Raw genomic sequence first — 20,823 nt, 5'->3', positions numbered from 1 at the left:
CAACACATAAAGTACAAAACAATGTAACTTTCATAACTCAATAGGTTTTGAAAACACAAAAGTTCAATTTTCACTTATAGGTTTTTAAGTTTTTATTTTTGGTTTTCAAATATTACAAATTAACAGGGTTTTCGATTACAATCCAGGGTTCACATTTTCATTACCAAAGTATCAAGACTACTAAGGTTCTTAAAAAATAAAATTTCCCCTAATAATAGAAATCATTTTCATATAAAGTTGAACAATTAGTGAAAACCTAGTTTCTTAAATCCTTCCACTCTCTAAGTTGAATTACAAATTACCAATTACCTTGCAAATATATTTTAAAGAATATGGTAATTAGTAAAATTTTCAAACGAATAATATTAAAATTTCAACATTAACATTAAATTACTAAAGATAATAATTATTAATTATAAATAAAATAATTAATATCAAATCATTAATAGAGACAATTACCAAATCTATCTAATAAAATAATATTAATTATAATAATAAAATATGTAATACCAAATACTATATATATATATATATATATATATATATATATATATATATATATATATATATATATATATATATATATATATATATATATATATATATATATATATATATATATATATATATATATATATATATATATATATATATATATATATATATATATATATATATATATATATATATATATATATATATATATATATATATATATAAACAATACATATAAATATTAATAAATAATAGTAATAAAAAACTAAAATAAAAATTAATAATCTAGCCTACTTGCAGGCAAGCTACATAAGTAGTTGCGAGCTACCTTTGGTAGCCACAATCTGTAGTAGCAAGCACAGGCTGTTAAGGCTGTAGACCCATGAGGGAAGGAGGATAAGGGGGTGGGGGATGGTGGCCCCCACCTACCAATTTTATATATATATATAAACGAAAACCCTCTCTCAAATGCAAATCTCACAGTCCATACCTAATGGTAATCTTCATCAACATTATATATATAAAGTTATCACATTAAATTTATTTACTATGATAAATTTATATAATGTATTTTTTTTTTCAAATTTACATGTTAGATCTAATAGGAAAGATATGAAAATCAATTGAATTTCGCATATCAAAATTTTGATCTCTTTTCCAACCTTACTCAAATTGAAATCAATCAAACTATGAATCTATAAAATCTACCAAACAAGGGTTTCAATTATTCCATTCATTTAGATATGCTTTTGAAAATGAACAATAAAAAATATAAACAAGGATTTCAACCCATATAAACTCTTAATACAAATCTATAAACACAGAGAAGATAGAAAAAAATAAAAGAATGAAAACTATTATGGAAAACCCACAAAATTCTATTTAGATCTAATGTTAAACAACCAAATGCACAAAACATGCAAGCAATTCCCTTTTTTTCAAAAACCCTCTTAATCCTAGTATTGAGAGATGAACTCCAATTTATTAATAAAAAGTTTTTCTCCAAATTAGGCCTTCGATTTTGCAATCACACGAAACCCTTTTTTCCTTTATTATTTTATTATATTTTAATTTCATGTTCAAGCTTTTACATTTTAATTAAAATAATCTTTGTTAAATCAATTCCTTTCTCTCTTCTATTAATTAATGAGACCTTTTTAATAAAATATATATTAATATAATTAATAATCATATTTAGAGTTTATTATAAAAATGAAAATCCTAAATATATTATTATTAAATTAAATAAATATGCTTACACTAAAATTAGAGCTTTAATTAAATCTTTTAAATTTAATTATTTTATTTTATTAATTTCTTAATTAATTAAATATTTTTAAATATTGATTTTTTTAATAAAATTTTCATTAAATTAAATCATTAAGTTGTCTTTTAATTTGATTTAATTATAACTAAAAATCACAACAAACCCACAAGAGAAAATATGAAAACCCAACTAAAGACAAAGAACATAATCAAACTACAGAGTCAAAATCATGAATTCATTGTCACTTGACAAATTTAGACGAGTAAACAACTTAGATACTTGTCCCACTTTCTAAGACAATTGTCTTATGGTTAGGATTTGGACTCAAGAATTGTCTCCCCTCTTTTACCATTGAGATACTGTGATAAGGCACACTCATCCTGGCAATTTAGGGAAGTTGATGCCCGGTACCTGCAATCTACACAAAATGTGAGCATGTATATCCATATATAATCTAAACTAAATAGACAATGGTGGGGAGTGGTGCATCATGTAGATCCTAACTAATAAGTGACTATGACTCCTTCCCTCAACCACATTAGAAACATCAATCATAAAGTAAAACATACAAGTACACCATATACATGGAAGTATGAGGTAAGTATCTACAAAAATGCATATAAATAATCCATCTACTATCATCATGAGATAACTTAAAATCACTAAATCAGCATACATGTATCATCATAGAAATAATCCTAAACACATGAAATAACTAAGTAACTCATCATAAAAATCAATTGAGTATGAAATAATATTTAATTAAATCTGGTAAGCAAGTAATGCTAATCATAAAATTGACCTTGAGAATCCGACAAAACAATATCAAAAGTCAACTAGAGGTAAGCATCACATGTCCTTTCAATAGATTAGTTTATTCTCTATAATTATGATGATACCTATCATTATGCTAGTAAGAATTATCTATCTTCCAGGTTTGTCCACCTCCCACTCCTAAAAAATTTATTTTCACAATTATTGCATTTGTAGCATTTATAATTTTACTACTACTTCTTGTTTTTTCTGCTCTAGCCAACATCAATATTCATAATATTGTATTTCATAAGATATCCCTCATTCTCTCCAGTTCTACTCTATAGATAAATCTTATTGCCCCTTCTTATTCATGATTTTTGAAGATCAGGTAGTCAAATCATGGATCTTGTTTGCACTTCCAATCCTCAATACATAATTGCCGGATCAATTCTATCCTCATCTATTGCACTGGTAATTACAATTGTGAATGGAATTCAGGTATTTGAAGTAGTACATATGGATTTCATGTTGAGTCTTCACATGATTATTCATTGTTTAGTCATCGCATTGGGATCTGATAAAATAAATTCAGAACTTATGAAGAAAGTGGTGAGAGTAGAATTCAGATGATGCAAATTGAATCCAAATATGCTATGAACATAATAAGTGAAGAAATAGTAAGAAAGGAATAATAGAGATAACTTTCAATTATAATATTTCTGCAAGTAAAACATTTCTGATTATCATTCCAAAGATCACACTACCTCTATTTATAGAAACTACATGCAACATTAGAACTGAAGGAAACTTCTAGATACGTAGACATGGTTGGTTCTATGATATAAGGTAAGGCCCAGTCAACAAATAGACGTGGCTCACTATACAACAAATATTCAGGAACACCATACACATAGTTCAGTTTTAACTAACTTCAACGTGGAGCATAAGAATCATTCTCACATCCTCCCTTAATTTCTACCACTAATGATAATGTGTGGGAGAAATTACAATAAAAAATATATAGATAGGATAGGTCCTAGCATTGAGCCTTGTTAGGTACCTATTTACAAAAAAAGAAAGAGAGGGGAACATGATATGACTATCCCCCCTTAATGCTCACCTCAATCATGCCTAGCATGACCCGTAGTTTCAAAAATTTGGCCTCAAGCATACTCTTAGTAAATATATCTACTACTTGGTGTTCACTTGGACAAAATCGAAGATTAACAAAATTTTCTTGAACAAGATCTTGAATATAGTGAACATCAATCTCAATGTGTTTTGTTTTAGCATGAAAAATAGGATTATTTTCAACTTGGATAGCACTTTGATTATCACAATACAAAGTAGTAGCTGAACTCTGTGCAAAACCAAGGTCAAATAAAAGGTTGTGAATCCAAACTGCTTCCTTTCCAACTTTTTTTGTTGCTCTATATTCTGCTTCACATGAGGACAATGATGTAGTAGTTTGTTTTTTGCTACTCCATGTAATTGGACCTGACCCAAGCTGAAAAATACAACCACCAGTAGATTTTCTATCATCTATATCACCTCCCTAGTCTGAATCTATGAAGCCAATTAAAGAAACTAAGGACTTGTAACTATAATGTATGCAATAGTAAATGGTTCCATGAATGTATCATAAAATCCTTTTGGCAGCCAACCAAAGAGTTTCTTTTGGTTCCTGCATAAATCTAGATACCAAATTGACTGCAAAACAAATGTCTAATCTAGAATATGTTAGATAAACTAGGCTACCAACAAGTTGTCTATATAAAGTAGCATCCACCTTCTTGGAAATACATTATTTAGTAAGCTTAATTCTAGATTGAAAAGGAGTAGGGGCTGGCTTACATTCAAGCACGTTAATTTTTTCTAAAAGATCCAAAGCATATTTTGCTTGAGAGATAAATAACCCATCATGAAGTCTACTAATTTGCAAGCCAAGAAAATAATTCAGTTCACCCAAATCACTCATATGAAATGCCCCTTTAAGATCTAATTTCAAATCACTAATTAACCCAATATTTGGTCCAACTATGAGTAAATCAACCACATAAATTGCAACACAAATAATTTCACTTTGCACTCTCTTCACATAAAGATTTGAATCCAATTTGCATTTTTGAAACCCATGAAGCTGAAAATACTTGTCAATCTTCTCATTCCATGCTCTTGGTGCTTGTTTAAGCCCATAAAGTGACTTCTCTAATATGCAAACAAGATAAGGATGTTGTTGATCTACAAAACCTGGTGGTTGTTCCATATATATTTCTTCATATAAATCTCTATTTAAGAAAGCATTTTTTACATTCATTTGATGAATATGCCACCCAAGACTTGCAGCCAAAGAAAGAATAATTCTAACTATATTCATTTTAATGACATGAGCAAAATTTTCTTCATAATCAACACCGTCTTTTTGATTAAATCCCTTAGCAACCAATCTAGCTTTAAATTTTTCTATAGCACCATCTAATTTAATTTTTTTTTTGTAAACCCATTTGCAACCAATGACATTCTTACCTTTGGGAAGTTGCACAAGTTCCCAAGTTTTATTTTTTATCAAAGCATCATATTCTTCTTCCATAGCTTACCCCATTCTTTCTTCCCTCTAGCTTCCTCATATGATCTTGGGTCATTTACTTGTAATACTTTGGCCATGAGAGCACTACCATTCCTCCCTTGGATCTTTGAGCCTTGCCTATATATTTCTTCAACACTCCTTGTCTTTTGTCTAGCTGAAAAGTCATCTTCTTCAACATCAATACTTGCAGAAAATGTCTGATTACAAACATTAGTTGTGTTATTTTCACTAGTATTTTCATCATTTGTAGAAGTGCACAATCCATCCTCATCAATGTAGTCTCTATTTCTTCCTAAAATATCTGAAAAATGAGAAGCATTTGTTGTTGTAGAGCAAGAAGGAGTGACTGTAAGTTGTGAATGCTCATCAAACTTCACATCTCTACTAACAAAGACCTTGTTTGTTGTCAAATCATATAGCTTATAAGCCTTTGATTCTTCACCATAACCCATAAACAAACACTTATGACTCTTTGGTTCTAACTTTTCCCTTTGTCCATCAAGAATGTGCGCCCAAGCAATACACCCAAATACTTTAAAATATCCAATGTGAGGTTTCTTACCACTCTATGCTTCTTCAGGGGTGATATTTGTGAGAGCTTTGGTGGGGATTCTATTTATAATATATGCAGCATAGGAAACAGCCAAACCCCAAAATTTATTATGCAAACTTTTAAAATGCAACATACAACGAGCCATTTCTAAAAGAGTTCTATTCATTCTTTCAGCCACCCCATTTTGTTGAGGAGTATAAGGAACTGTTCTTTGCACCTTAATACCATAATTTTCACAAAATGACTCAAATGCATAATTGCAATATTCACCCCCATTATCTGTCCTTAAACATTTAATTTTTTTGCCACTTTGATTTTTAACTAATGCTTTAAACTTTTGAAACACTTCAAACACTTCTTTTTTCCTTTCAAGAAAATAAACCCATACTCTCATGCTATAATCATCAATAAAAGTGAGAAGGTACCTAGCACCTAAAAGTGAAGGATATCCTAGTTCACATAAATCACTATGAATGAGTTGTAGTGGATGATTAGCTCTCCATGCTTTACTTGAGTCAAAAGAATTTTGATGATGTTTCCCTAACACACAACCTTCACACACACCTTGACAAGCTAAAATTTTTGTTAATCCTCTAACCATATCTTGTAATTTTTTATAGTTTAAATGTCCAAGTCTAGCATGCCAAAGTTGTGATATATAATTAGTTTGAGCAATAAAAGCATGAGAGAGTGTATATTTATCATCAAGAAACCCCACAAATTAAAATAGATTCTCTTCATGATCAACTCTACCAATAGCAATTATATTGCTTGGGTCTTTTCTATCTCTAATAATAACTTGATTAGCATTGACAAAAAACTCATATCTAGCTTGAACTATGTTGTATACTGAAATAAGATTCACCCCCAATCCTTCAACCAATAAAACATTTTTCAAAAATCAATTGGTTACATTAACAATTCCTGTTCCTAAAACTGGAAGTTTCATTTTATTGCCAATAAAAATTTCTTGATTTGAATTCTTCCCATTATAAAAATCAATAAACAAAGATCTATCCCCAGTCATGTAAGACGATGCCCCTGAATCTAAAATCTATTCTTTATTAGAATCTAAAGCAAAGTATCCCCTCTTAACACTAGATTTACTCTTGGGTGTAGCAATTACCTCCTCATTTGATTTCTCTTGTTGTTTTAAAGAGATAGCTACGAAACTATGATTATCCTTCTTTCCATCCTTAAACCTTTCGTGCTTGGGCTTGTATTGCTGCCTTTCATTGTCCCTCTTCTTCAAACAAAACTTCTCCATGTGATTCTCACCTCCACAATACCTGCAAATAAAGGGCTTTCTTCCAACTTGCTTTTCTGCACCATCATTTCTAGAAAAATGATTAGAACCTTCATGATTTCAAAATTTATTATTTCCTTTCCAATTCTTTTTTCCATCATTTCTAAAAAATTTACTTTTGGTTGTATATGCATGATTCTTTTGAATATGCCCTTATTTAATAAGCTAAACTTCTTCATCTAAAATAGATTTGCAAAATTGATCAAAAGTTTGCTGGGGGTATTGGGATTTAGTTGAAGAACCCTTTTTTTTGATTCTATAAATACTTTGTATGGCTAGGGAAGCTTACTTTCAACCATTGCAATCAATTGAAAATTCTTTTTTGCATATTCAGCACCTATTTTTTTTAGCTGAGCATTTAAAAAAGTAACTTCATTGAAGTAATCAGACTTTTTTCAAAATCAGATGGGTCTAAATTCATCAATTTTTTTTCTATACTAAACATGCTAGCAATGTCTGCATCTTTATAATCTTTTTCTAAAGTCTCCCACAGCTCTATTGGGTTATCATTATCAACAAATCTTCTATTTAGATTGGGGCTCAAAGCTTTACCAATAATACCTCTAGCTTACTCCAACTTGCATTTCCACAACCACTTTTCTCTATTAGTTTGTTGAGGTTCCCGAATTTCCTTATTTACTATCCTCCATAAAGCCTTCTCTCTTACAGCATTCTTGACTGCAATCTTCCAATCTACAAAACCACTTCCATCAAAGATAGGCAAAACTTCATTTGAAGAACTCATGTTAGCAAAAAAATCAGCTTTCAAACAAATATAGCAATACTCCAAAAGCATAATAGCCCACAACAAAGTATCACTCCAAAAATATATCAGCTCTGCAAACAAACCATTTCCAGCAATATATTTGCCTGCAGCAAAACCCTCTAGCAATATTTCTAGCTGAATTTCTAAATGAATCTCCAGCTGAACTTGGCTAAACCTGGCTCTGATACCATGATAAAATAAATTCAGAACTTATGAAGAAAGTGGTGAGAGCAGAATTCAGATGATACAAATTGAATTCAAATATGCTATGAACATAATAAGTGAATAAATAGTAAAAAAGGCATAACAGAGATAACTTTCAATTATAATATTTCTGCAAGTCAAACATTTCTGATTATCATTCCAAAAATCACACTGCCTCTATTTATAGAGACTGCCTGCAACATTTGAACTAAAGGAAACTTCTAGATACGTAGACATGGTTGGTTCTATGAGATAAGGTAAGGCCCAGTCAACAGATAGATGTGGCTCACTATACAGCAGATATTCAGGAACACCGTACACATATAGTTCAGTTTTAACTAACTTCAACGTGGAGCATAAGAATCGTTCTCACAGGATCCACTGTAGTATATTGGAGGTGGATCGCAGTTGTTGTATTTTACACAAGAAGTATCAAAAAGAAATGGACCGAGCATAATAGAATACTTTGCAATTGATTTCTGGAAACGGTATTTGATTGAGTTGAAAGAGGGTCCTAAAAGCCCCAGACAAATGGATGAAATTTATCTTAAGAAAATGATGTTAAAGATGGGCTATAGATTGAGAATTCATAAGCTGATTTCCTTGGTTGTATAGCTGTAGAAACTATTAGTTCTTTTTAGCAAAATATGTTGGTTAGTATCTCAGATTTTTCTTTCTAACAAATATTTGTGTAAGCTCATAATGTGTTCAGCAGAAGAAGAAGTTCTCCAATATATATGGAGGAAAAGGCCATGCTGAAATTGAATTGGGAAAAGTACCATTTTATGGCAAGTATTCAAAAGCATTCGTCACCATGAATGGTGAGAGTGTTGCTTATCTATGGACAGCCAATAGAAAATGTATTGAAGTCATAAAGATGCAGATAGAAAGAGGCCAAGAAGAGGTAAATTCATGTGAGTAATTGGTAGATTCTCTACTCAAGAACAGAGCTTCTAGTGGTAATCAGTGTCTACATCCACGAAACAACACTCCCATCAGATTGGAAGTGGAGAGCGAGTTTGACATCTGTCAATGCTCTTTTAAGATGAGAGCGGTTTTAATAGTCACTGTCATAGTTGAGCTATGTCCATTTACTCACGGTGTCAAAAGGGCCACTAAAGCTACAGAAGCTTGTTCTCAAGCATGGAGCGTGATCTGGTTGAACACTCTGGAATTGAAGCTTCCACTTGAGTAAAGTAGCTGACAAACTATTTGAAGATTTGGAGAGAAAAGGAAAATTGTTGCCCAAGAATCTTAGAATGTCCACTTCTGTTGATAATTTATTAGAAGCAGCCAAAGTAACTATAGCTAATCTTATGGAAAAAGATAGAAAAATAGCAGAAGAATGCAAGTCCAAAACTTGGAATGAGGCAGTGGAGGGTTTCAACTTATGGATGGTGTTTGAGAATATTGACTTTGAGAGCTTCATCGGAGTGGATGGTATGATGGATGAAGTGGTGAGGATGTTGGGAGATGAGACAGGCTCGTGCATGGCCAAGGCATTGGATATGACAATGGAAGATATTGAGAAGTGGGTAAACATTGCCATGGAACAACGCATTTGGAAAGATGCATACATCATTGGAAATGTGATTCACCGTGAATCACATTGGGATACTTGCAAGAGTATTGCAAGAGGTTGTTGGTTGTCTTGTCATTGAAAGAGAAGTTTAAGAAGGGCTTGTTGAGAAGCATAAGGAGCTGCAGGGAGAGGGCGCCTAGAAGAAGGGAATCACCGGGGATCCAATGTTTTCTCCGTTTGAATGCTCTTCAAGCGTCGGCTCTCAGATGCAAAATAATAAGTGAACATCCAAATGAGAAGCCCACAAAGGCTAGGAGGACGCCTAAACTATAGTAACCACCATGGAGGCTTTGATCATCCTCAAAGCCTACCAGCTTAGCCAAGGCAGACAACCAAGGTTTGTGAGCAGACATATTCTTTCTACCTAACAACAAATAACAAAAATAAAAGAAGTTGTAAACATTTTAATAGCAAGCGCTTGCCTTCCCACTTATATCATCCCACCTTTTCTCTTTATGAATGTACATTTAGTACTAAATTGTATCACCATTGACTATGGGGCAAGGTTAATATCACACACCAAGGTTTGATTTCTAGGCTAAAAGTCATAAATAGTCAAAGTTGACTTATTTATGATCTGGGCATAGGAGTTTGAATAGCTTAAAAGAAAAATGAAGATGTATGAAAACTGAAGAAATTTATTTACAGAAATGCAATAACATTTTGCAAGTTGACATCCTCTATGTAGCATCTATAATATAAAGTTATCTAATATATCAAATGAAAATGATCTAGCAATCACACTTGGGTGTGAAGTGAGTATGTGAAAGAGTTGTCAAAGTTCATTTGAGAAAATATTTTAATATATTTTCTTATATGTTTGTGTTCTAGGCAAGATCAATTGACACACTTTTTAGTAAATGACTTTGCTTGTGCAATGAATGACTTTGTGAAGAACGACAATAAATATTTAGTTGAATGTTTGGACTTCATACAATCATTTTTAGTATTTTTTATTTAAAATATAAAAATTAGAAACCTAGATTTTATGTGATTTATAGTTTAATTAATAAATGTAAAACATGATGGAAAGTTGTCAAACATGATAGAAAGTGGTCAATTGTAGAGACTCAAATGTGGTCAAGTGGTTGTTTTATGGAAACTAAGTCAATTGGTATGATTGCTATTGCAATAATCAGTTTTGGTTATGGTTATAAATGAAAAATACTTAAGTATTATGCTGCAAAGTAGTGAATAATGAGATTATTTTTGTTAACAAGCATAAAATTGTAATCAATTTAATGGCCATAATCTTGGATAATGGTAATATGAGATTCATATATGCTTTACAGATGTTCATTAATGATTAGATAGTGTGTGTACAAGGTTTGGATGGAAAATGTCATGACTAGTAGTACTCACATTATTCAAAATTAGTTTTGGTAATTGGACAATTTGGCCTAATAAATTAAATTATTTTTCCAATATTATTACTTGACATTGTAGGGATGTCATCCTAGATGTTAACCCTTGGATAACATTGATTAGTATTTTCTTTGGATATGGTGTTACACTTTTTGTGAAGATAATTTTGTGAGTCAACTAGGAAATTTTTTGAGAAAGGTATAAAGAGAGGTTAGGTTTCACATCTGAGCATGGTATGGTGTATGTTGATGTTACCTAATGATGTTATGATGTTATATTGATGGTCAGATGTTAGCTTTGATGATATATTAGATTGTATGTGAGCTATATTGTGAACTACTAAGGCATTGTGATGTCAAAATAATCATTTTTGGTACTCTAACTATAGCATTTTGTATAAATGGATAGAGAGTCCTCATTGAGCAGTAAGCTCTTATTGCAATACAAATCCTAACATGTTTGAGGCCTCTAACAAGGACCAATATACTAACTGTATGTCATGACTCTTTTAATAGTTGCAAAAATTCTAATAGATTATTTTTGTATTTTTATATAGTTTTGGATACCATCCCCACTATTGTTTTCCCCTACCCAAGGTTTTCTAAAAAACAAATCATAGTGTTATGAGTTCCATATTGCTTTGTGGTTTACATTTATATATTATTATTTGTGGATTTATTTGGTTAATTTTTTTATATTACTAAATTGTGCAAAATTGTTGAAATGCTAATTTGTCCCCATCCCCACCCACAATATTTCTTGATCCTAACAATTGGTAGTAGAGCCTAGTTCCTTATAGCTTGTGGAGAATCCTAATGGTTACATATAATCTACAAAGTAACTTTGAGGCAACACTTGATGATTTGGACAGAGAAAATGAAAAAAGGAAAGATTAAAATTGAAGTTCAAGGATGCATAAAATCACCTAAATAAACTAAAAGACTAAATCAGTACTTCAAGGAAACAAAGGAAAGAGCTAGCTAAAAAGATCAAGGAACCTAAATCAAATAATGAATTAAATTTGATTGAAAAATTTATGTTGTCAATAAGGGTTGTGCCTATACAAAGATGCAAAATCTAGCCATCCTATTGGAACATGGAAACACTCTCAGCCTATGGGTAATCCTATGTTAAGAGAGAATCTCCAAGATTGAAAGGTTAGTTCTTTATATGGTATCACCTCAAACTAAACTTAAGGGGGAAAAGTGATGCAGGAGCATCTTGGGTTTGCTCAGTGGCTACTTTGGATTTCATGAGAGGAAGCTCGATAGTTGCTTTGAAAGGTGCTTGGATTGGTGCTCGACATACATTGGTTGCTCGACATGGTCTAGGAGCTTGGCATGGTCCTTGGTTTTTTGACATGGTCTATGGTTACTGGGCATGGTCTTGGGACTCGGCATGGTCTTTGGTCACTTGGTATGGTCTGGGGGAGCTCAGCTTTGCTTAGGAAATTGTTTCCTAATGTAGGTCATGTATCTAATTTTCTATAACAATTTAGAGGATGAAAATTTCAGGGATTGAAGAGGGCCTAGATTTATAACTATAGTTCAAAGCTCGAGTTCTAATTCATTAGAAGCTAGGAGATATTGCAATTTTACTGAGACATTGATTTTGAGAATTTAATTGTTGTAGGAGGTCGACTTTGGCATTTAATTTATGTATTTGTATTTAATTTGTGTTTTGGGCTGACCTGTGCCTTAAATTGGTATAAGTAGGGGTTGTGGGGAAGTCTTTCGGCATTATCATCCATGGAGGAGAAGTAGAGGAGCTTGGAAGAGTGAATTTTGAGAAGGGCTAGTAGCTACGGCTTGGGAAATAAGAGATTGCTTGGTGGGCTTGCAAGCTCAAGTTTAGATCTTCCTTGAAGGTTCCCACCAGAGTGTAATTTGGACTAGCTTGGGTTTGGGATTGGATCTTGAGGGATCTTGCAAAACTATTACTTGCTTTGTATTTGGTCGTAACCAGGAAGGCCTTACAGCCCGACACATTGCATGTAATCAGTTATATTTTATGAATATATTATTATGATTTGGTATCAAATCTTGCATTATTACTCCTTGTTTGTTGTGTTTCCGCTACATGGTTGTATAGCTAGGGGCTAGGACATCTTTTTTGGGGATTCTCCTGCCTTGCACTGTGTCAAAAAGTGATGAAAAACTGAATAATGATAATGACTACTAAACCTAAATGAAGTGATACACCATGACTTGTATGTAGCTTCAATTAAATCAACACAAATTACCCATAATATGAACAATTCACAATACCTAGACAAGCACACAAGTACAAAAGTGCTTGTATGCAAGGACCCATAATCTTTTGCTCTGAAAGAAAAATCTAGGATTTACCAATTTTCTACAAAAATAATAAAGACACAAACAAAGACTTGCAACTACAAGTATCAAGATTCCAGTATGCAATAACTATGCTACAAAGTGCTCCCACAATCCACTAAAAAATTTACAATGTCCAAAAAAAATGAGCAAGATAGTAGAGACCTCTATAAAGCTCAACACCCGAACTTGAATATGAGATAAATGCATGAAAAATAAGGCTCAAAACTCCTCAAAACTGTGAAGAAATCAATCCAATCTGCTCAAATCCATCTAACAAGCCAAAATTACTACATGTTAAATTGCTCAAAAACATGTAAAATCATCTCAATAAAGGTCCTCAAGTGATCTACATTTATAACTGACCCTAACGCACTAGTAGAATTTTGGCAAATAAATGACCATGTGACTAAAAAATTTAGTCACAAGACTAAATGTTTTAGTCACATGACCACAAGTGATCATATTCTAGTAATATTTTGTAATTTACAAGACTAAGTGACTAAATAAATGACTAATTTGGTCATTGCATAAAACCTCAATGTTAGACAAAGATAAGTGACTAAATAAATGATCAAATAATGACTAAAATTGATCACCCAAACAAATAACTAAATGAATGATTGATATTTTGTATCATGTCAGGTACTCACCGTAGGAGCTTTTCTCCTATCAATACATCATTATTAATTAAATTCCTCGAGATCAAGCTATGATGTAAATGCTCAATAGATATAATAATATAGAAACACTCTTTTTCTGCATAAACATATTAGATCCTACCAAATTGTATTAATAAAATCCAAATCCATCTGAGGGTTGGACAACTTCCCAAATTTATCTTATGATATTTCAGACCCATCCTAGATAACAAATCTAAATGATTAAAAAGAGGCATCGAATAACCAAAACAAACAACTAACAATTAATAGTAATATATCTTTATACGAAGCTACTACCGCTAATGTCTAATATTATATGTTTATAAGAGTTGTTAATATAAAATTATTCATTCTACTCCCATATACAAAATGGGAAAACATTATAGTTGTAGAGATGATGAAAACATAAAACTAAGACTTTTCAAATATCCTTTACAAAGACTTGACTTTGATAATACTACTCTAAATCTTCTTCGAACTCCTCTCTAAGTTTTGCACCGCTTCCTCCATTCCTTCATCTTCCAAAATCTCGTCCTTAGTTATGTAATCTTCTACCTAGTTGAAATTTGTTGGAACTTCTTTTCCCCTAGCATAGAGCATTCCATAGTTGGCAGTTGATGGAATTGTTATAAGGTCTTCCCTAATACTCCACAATGCTTCTTCTAGACCTAGCTGAATACTTTAAATATATATTTAACCATTAATATATTATGATACTTTATTTTTGAAAGATATAATTTAAACACAAATATCATAATAGACTAATTTCTTTCTAAAGTAAAAATATAATAAATTTTATTTAATTTTAATAATATTTTTTTATTAAAATATATCTTTGATTATAATATCAAATTTATACAATCCTAATATGAATAATGATACACTAATTTAATATAATATTTAACACACACACACACACACACACAAAAAAAAAAAAAAAAATTGAACTTACAAACAACTTTAATTATCATCAATTTAAAAATAAACAATCAAAAGACACAAACACACACATATATACTATTTTTTTTCCTAAGTTTTCTATTGGTCTTATGTCTTCATATGCTATATTAACATATTACATTTAATATTTTTTTAATAAATAAGAAATAAAAAACAAATAATAACTACAATAACTTATTATAAGAAATTTCCTTTCATAGGAAATGCATAAATATACTAAAATTAAAATTAAAGTTCCTTCAAAATGTACCATTCTTCCAATAGCATCAACTTGTCCCTTGAACAGTGTCAGATATGATAGTAATATGCATGACATGGGATGGAAGATGCGGCATTCAATTTGAGTGGGTGATTTGAGTGGGTCCAAATATGTTGCACAATAGCCAATGTCATAGAGGAAATAACAATTAGAAACTAGATAGCTAGTGGAAATATATCATTTGTATTTGATTTCCATGAAGAGCTTTAGAGATATCTCTATCTATCAAAACTTGAAAATGTGTAGAGTTGCCCATGTAAGAAGAAATACATCCATCTTCAAAAGAACAATCAATGGCTTTGGTCATAAGATCATGGTACTAGTCCCTCTGAAACAAGAAAGATAGATAACATCATGGTACAATTTGCATTTCACCATTAATGTTTTCTCACTGATAGGCTTATTGCATCAATAATCCAACCACTAAATGATAGCTATTCTGATTAGAAGGTTGCAAAATTAATCTAAGCATTTTGCAATTATAAGTATGTTTATATATATTTATATTATTCTTAAATTATTATGTTTTTATTATTCTATAATTACTTTTGAACATTGAATTACATTAATTATGATATGAAAATAAAATACTATTAAATAAAAAATACTTAAATACTAGAGATTATTAATATATATTTTTAATTACTTCAATTATAATTTTAGTTGTTTTAGAAAAAATTAAAACTATTTTGATTGTCTGAAATTATTAAATTAATACAAAAGAAACTTTATATATTTAATGAGCGACATGAAGAGGAATGAGGGGAAGTGCTCCAAAACCCCAATTACTTTGGCACTGTATTCTATTTTTCAATTTGTGAGTGATTGAGTTAAGTGCATGAGAGGGCGACAACTAGGAGAGTAGAGGAGATCAACTAGTGATGTAACATGGATATTAAGAAAGGATTTTTGTATTTTTTGAGCATTTCTAACATTATGTGTTTATTTATCAGTTGCAACAATTATATTTTTTTAAATGTTACTTGGATTTAATTTTTATAGTTTTGTTGGAATGTCTTCCCACTCCTAAGACAATTGAGAGATATTAGGGCATCCATTGACAACACTAATAATGGAAAGAATCTCTCTAGATAGAAGTTGTATTAATATACCAAATTATTTTTTGTTAATTATACCTTACATTTCCTTGACCTATTCAAACTTCAAACTAGTTGGCCATTTTTATTATCTAATAAGATGTTCTTGCCTTATAACTTCTAATTAGAAAGTCACATTTTGTAAGTAAGATTAGTAGTGGCTACCACTTGTGAGAGTCCAACTTAGAGCCCTAAGAAATGTAATTTTTTATAAGAAACAAATTTATATTCAAGTCATGATTTTCTTCATATAGACTACCTGCATAAAGAGTTAAAATGTCTGCACGCCCATTCCATCTCTCATTGTAAAAATTAACTTTATTTCCCTAAGTTGAATTGATAAGAAAAGGTTTTTCATTAGAACAATAAGTGTTTGGAACTATTTTAATTAGTTGTTTGTTTTTCACAATCCTCAAATTGATTCACTATTGAATTCCTCAAGTCATCCAATCCATCCTCCGCATGCCGTAAATTGGGATTGGAGACTCTCTCGATGCTTTTAAGGGTAAATTACAACAATAAAATTTAAAAATGTGTACTTTGCATTCTTGTTTTTGTCGTTTGGTAGCCTTCCCTCAAAATTAATATATATGAGCATTTTTCCTTCCGCTCAAAAAGTCTATCTCGACCGGGACTTACATTTCCCTAGGCAATGCTCAGTGGTAATGTGCTTCAAGATAAAAGTAAGTCATGTTTTGTCACTCTGAAATCCATATTCATAAAATGTCATGTTTTCTTAGTGCTCTAGCCATGATCCTTGGTACTCTGGCCACAATCTTCTCACTGGTGCCTTCCCTAAGCCACCGAATAAAACCTATTGATTGGTTATGAAATTTATGCCCACAAAACCCCATCAAATAGGTATCACTATTTGATCGACATTTAATATCTTTTTCTATCTTCCTTGCCCGTCTTCAGCTCGATCTCTTGAGTATTGAATTAATCGTAGCAAAATTAGAAGCCATGGGTGAAATCAGAAGCCATGATTGCAGGATATTCACTAAATAGGTTTGTTGAAAAGCCTTTGGAGATTTTAAGCAATGCAACTTGCCGGTGAAAAGACATGTCAGCATCCTCCCAACATGCGCCAAAGTAGGAGCTTTAGAATAGGGCATGGACATTCATCAAAGAGAAAGACGATTGTAGGCTAATATTGTGGTATGGTTATCCTGATAGGCATGTATGCCAAATGTAGAAGGATACAACATGCGCGGGAACTATTTAAAAAAATGTCTCTATGACATCGAGTCTCATGGAATGATATGATTATGGGATATGCACAAAATAGGGTTCGTCAAAAGGCTTCGAAGAGTTTTAAGTAAATACAATCAGTAAGTGTAGTGCCAATTTCTATGACCTTTTCCTGTATCTTTCTAGCATGTGCCAAAATGGGAGCTCTGGAATAGGAATGGGCATCCAGCATTGCATAATCAAATTAGGACTTTTGTCTGATACCAAAGTTGCGAATGCCCTGAAAGACATGTATTCAAAATGTGGGAGCATAAACAAGGCATCTCATCTATTTGAAAAAATGATTCAACAGGATGCGGTCACATAGAATGCGATGGATTGCGGGATATTCACAAAATATGCTTGTTAAAAAAGCCTTGGAGGCTTCTACGAAGATGCAATTCCAGATTCCTCAACATTTTCCAGCATTCTACCAGCTTGTGCCAAAATGAGAGGTTTAGAACAGGGTATGGACATCCATCAAACAATAGTTAAAAGTAGATTGCTATCGGAGGTTGTAGTTATGAGTGCCCTGGTTTACATGTACAGAAAATGTGGAAGCATACAGAAGACACGTGAACTTATTGATAAAATGTCTCAACAAGATGTGGTCTCTCAAAATTCAATAATTGCAGGATATGAACAGAATGGCATGTGTAAGGATGCTCTCAAACTCTTTGAACTAACACTACATTCTAGAACAAACCCTAAGCATGTGAGTTTTGCTTGTTTGTTATTTTCATATAGCCATGTAGGTTTAGTGAATGAGGGTTGTATATACTTCAATTACGTGAGTGACGCTTATTACTTTATACCTAAATTTGATCATTACTTGTGCATAGTTGATCTTCTTCACTGTGTTGGATATCTTGAGGAAGCTCTGAACTCTATCATCAAAAATGCCAATCAAGTCTAACGATCTTTGAATAGATATGTTTGCTTGGTGCATGTGGCTCACATGAGAATATGAGATTAGGTGTATATACAACCACTCTCCTTTTTGAAATGAGTCCTGAATATTAAGGTTTTCCAGCTTCTTCGATTTATAAGCTCAAGTATTTTTGTGTTTTTTAATTATTCATATGCAGGTTTCATATCAGCATTTCATTTCAGCTTTCTGCTTTTGCAATTGACTATATTTGTGCATGGAAATTGTGTCTCTTCTATTTCCTTTCGTTCGCTCCTCTATGAGGATGTATTTATAAAATGGCACAAATTTTAAATCTTCTTCTAAGAAACCTTATGTTGGAGTCACTGCAAAAGAAAATTCAGTTCTTTAAAGCTGGACGAGTAGGTACCTTGCCCTCCAATTTTAATCAGCTTACTGCACTAGAGAGAATCAGTTTGCAGAGAAACAATTTGTCAGTGCCTTTACCCACCTTCAATGATCTATCACACGAACAATTTTTCTACCTTGGCACGAACGAATTTGACACTATTCCTACTGATTTCTTTGTGGGATTGACCAGTTTGCAGTTTTTCTCTTTGGAGTACAATAATCTCAATGCCACCAAAGGATGGCAGCTTCCCGTGGACCTAAAAGCTTTTGTCAGTTCAGAAAATTTGACATTATCTCGGGTTAATCTTGTTGGTCATATACCAGACTTTCTTGGGGAGATGGCACAGTTATTTTTGTTGGAACTAGCCTACAACAAACTTTTAGGAGCCATTCCATTGACTTTCTCTGGATCTGGAATCCAGGTTCTCCAATTGAATAATCAAGATACACTCGGTCTATCTGGTTCACTAGACTTGTTGAGCACAATGCAGTCTTTAAAACATTTATGGTTATATGGGAATACTTTCAATGGAACCAGTCCAGTTTCACTCTTAAAGTGTGTGTCTTTTAAAGATATCAGGCTAAATCATAACAAACTGGTTGGGCCGATCCCTGCCCAATTTGCAGACTTGCCACTCACCATTCTTTTGGTGGATAGTAACAAGCTTACTGGACCAATTCCCAACCTCAAGATTCCTGCTGGTGGTTTCAGTTACAAGGAAATTTCTTTTTGTCTATTTGACCCTGGTAAGCTTTGCGCACCCGAAGTAACTTCTCTTTTGGAGTTTTTAGCCACTCTTAATTACCCAGTGGATCTAGCAGGGTCCTGGGCTGGAAATGATCCCTACAATTTATGGATGGGTATTGGATGTGCTAATGACTTGGTTAATTCAATCTCTTTACCTAACAAGCAATCACTGGAAATATGTCACCTTCTCTTGCAAATCTAGCTTTTCTCAAGATTATCATGCTAAATGATAACAATCTCTCTGGTCAAATTCTGGCTAATTTAACTCAATTGAAGTATGTGAGTGTTCTAGATGTCAGTGATAATAATCTTTGTCCTCCTGTTCCAAAATTTGCTAAATTTTTTGATGTTCACTATGATGGCAAAAGTCTGATTATTAAGCCATGACCTTGTCCTAAAAATCCTTCTCTGCCAAGTCCTTCAAGTAGTCCCCCTTCTTCAGTACCTTCAGCACCCCCAAAACAAGTCTATGCCTCTTGTGAACACCCCCAATTCATCTGGTGGAAGCGGCAGAAACGATGCCAATCCAAGTCACCCTACAACAGGGGATGACACTAAAAAGAAAAGATATATTGAAACCCTTGTTAGAATCATTGCTGGACCTATTACTATAGTTCTTTTACAATAAAAAGAGCCATCGACTTGTAAGAGTTGAAGCACCTAGCACTATCATTGTTGATCAGAGAGGGCAATCAAATAATTCAGATTCAATAGTAAAAATATCAGTTGCAAATAACTCTAGTAATGGTGGCGGAAATAGTCAAAAGTGATGAACAGAAGTTGGCAATTTTGCAGAGCTATTGCCCATGAGTTATAGATAAGAATCAATAGAATTTGGACAATATCCTATATAGATTATCAAAATTTATACATTGAATTTGAGAAAAGGGAATTATTGATGAATTTTTACGGTAAAATTTGCCCTTGTAAGTGTTGAGACTCACATCATTACCCCTGATATCTTGCAATTTGACAATATTCCTTTAAGATTTGACAACATTGTTAAATGATAGAATAGAGGTGACTGATGACTACAAGAGGGTTTAAGGGGTTTATATAAGAGGGAATCTCTAAATAGAAATTGTCATTGGATCAAAATAGTATACGTTACAAATTAACCAGTCTATCAGATAGATAGAAAAGAGGAAAATTTCAAAAGAATGCTAATATACCGAAGCTTACAGCTTGAAGAAATTTTAAGAAATCATTCTTTACCTTTGTGGATTGGAGGAAGAAAATATAAATAAGTATATGCTTCCCCAAGGAATATAATGTAGCATATACTTAGCAACGAGATGATGGAAAAGAAGTGGCAAAGTTTCCAACATATCAATTGGAAAAATTGTGTATTTTTTCTTTGTTCTCAATATAGAA

At 32.2% G+C, this 20,823-nt stretch overlaps 1 pseudogene; it reads left to right on the top strand.

The window, feature by feature from the left end:
* Positions 1 to 18,628: 18,628 nt before the first annotated feature.
* On the top strand, positions 18,629 to 20,219 carry LOC149533817 (receptor protein kinase TMK1-like; annotated as a pseudogene).
* The last annotated feature ends 604 nt before the right edge of the window (positions 20,220 to 20,823 follow it).

The sequence above is a fragment of the Cupressus sempervirens genome, chromosome 10, assembly GCF_028749045.1.
Source record: "Cupressus sempervirens isolate cs-2001-9-10 chromosome 10, ASM2874904v1, whole genome shotgun sequence".
Taxonomy (NCBI): Eukaryota; Viridiplantae; Streptophyta; class Pinopsida; order Cupressales; family Cupressaceae; genus Cupressus; species Cupressus sempervirens.
This window is presented reverse-complemented; position numbering and strand designations above follow the sequence as displayed.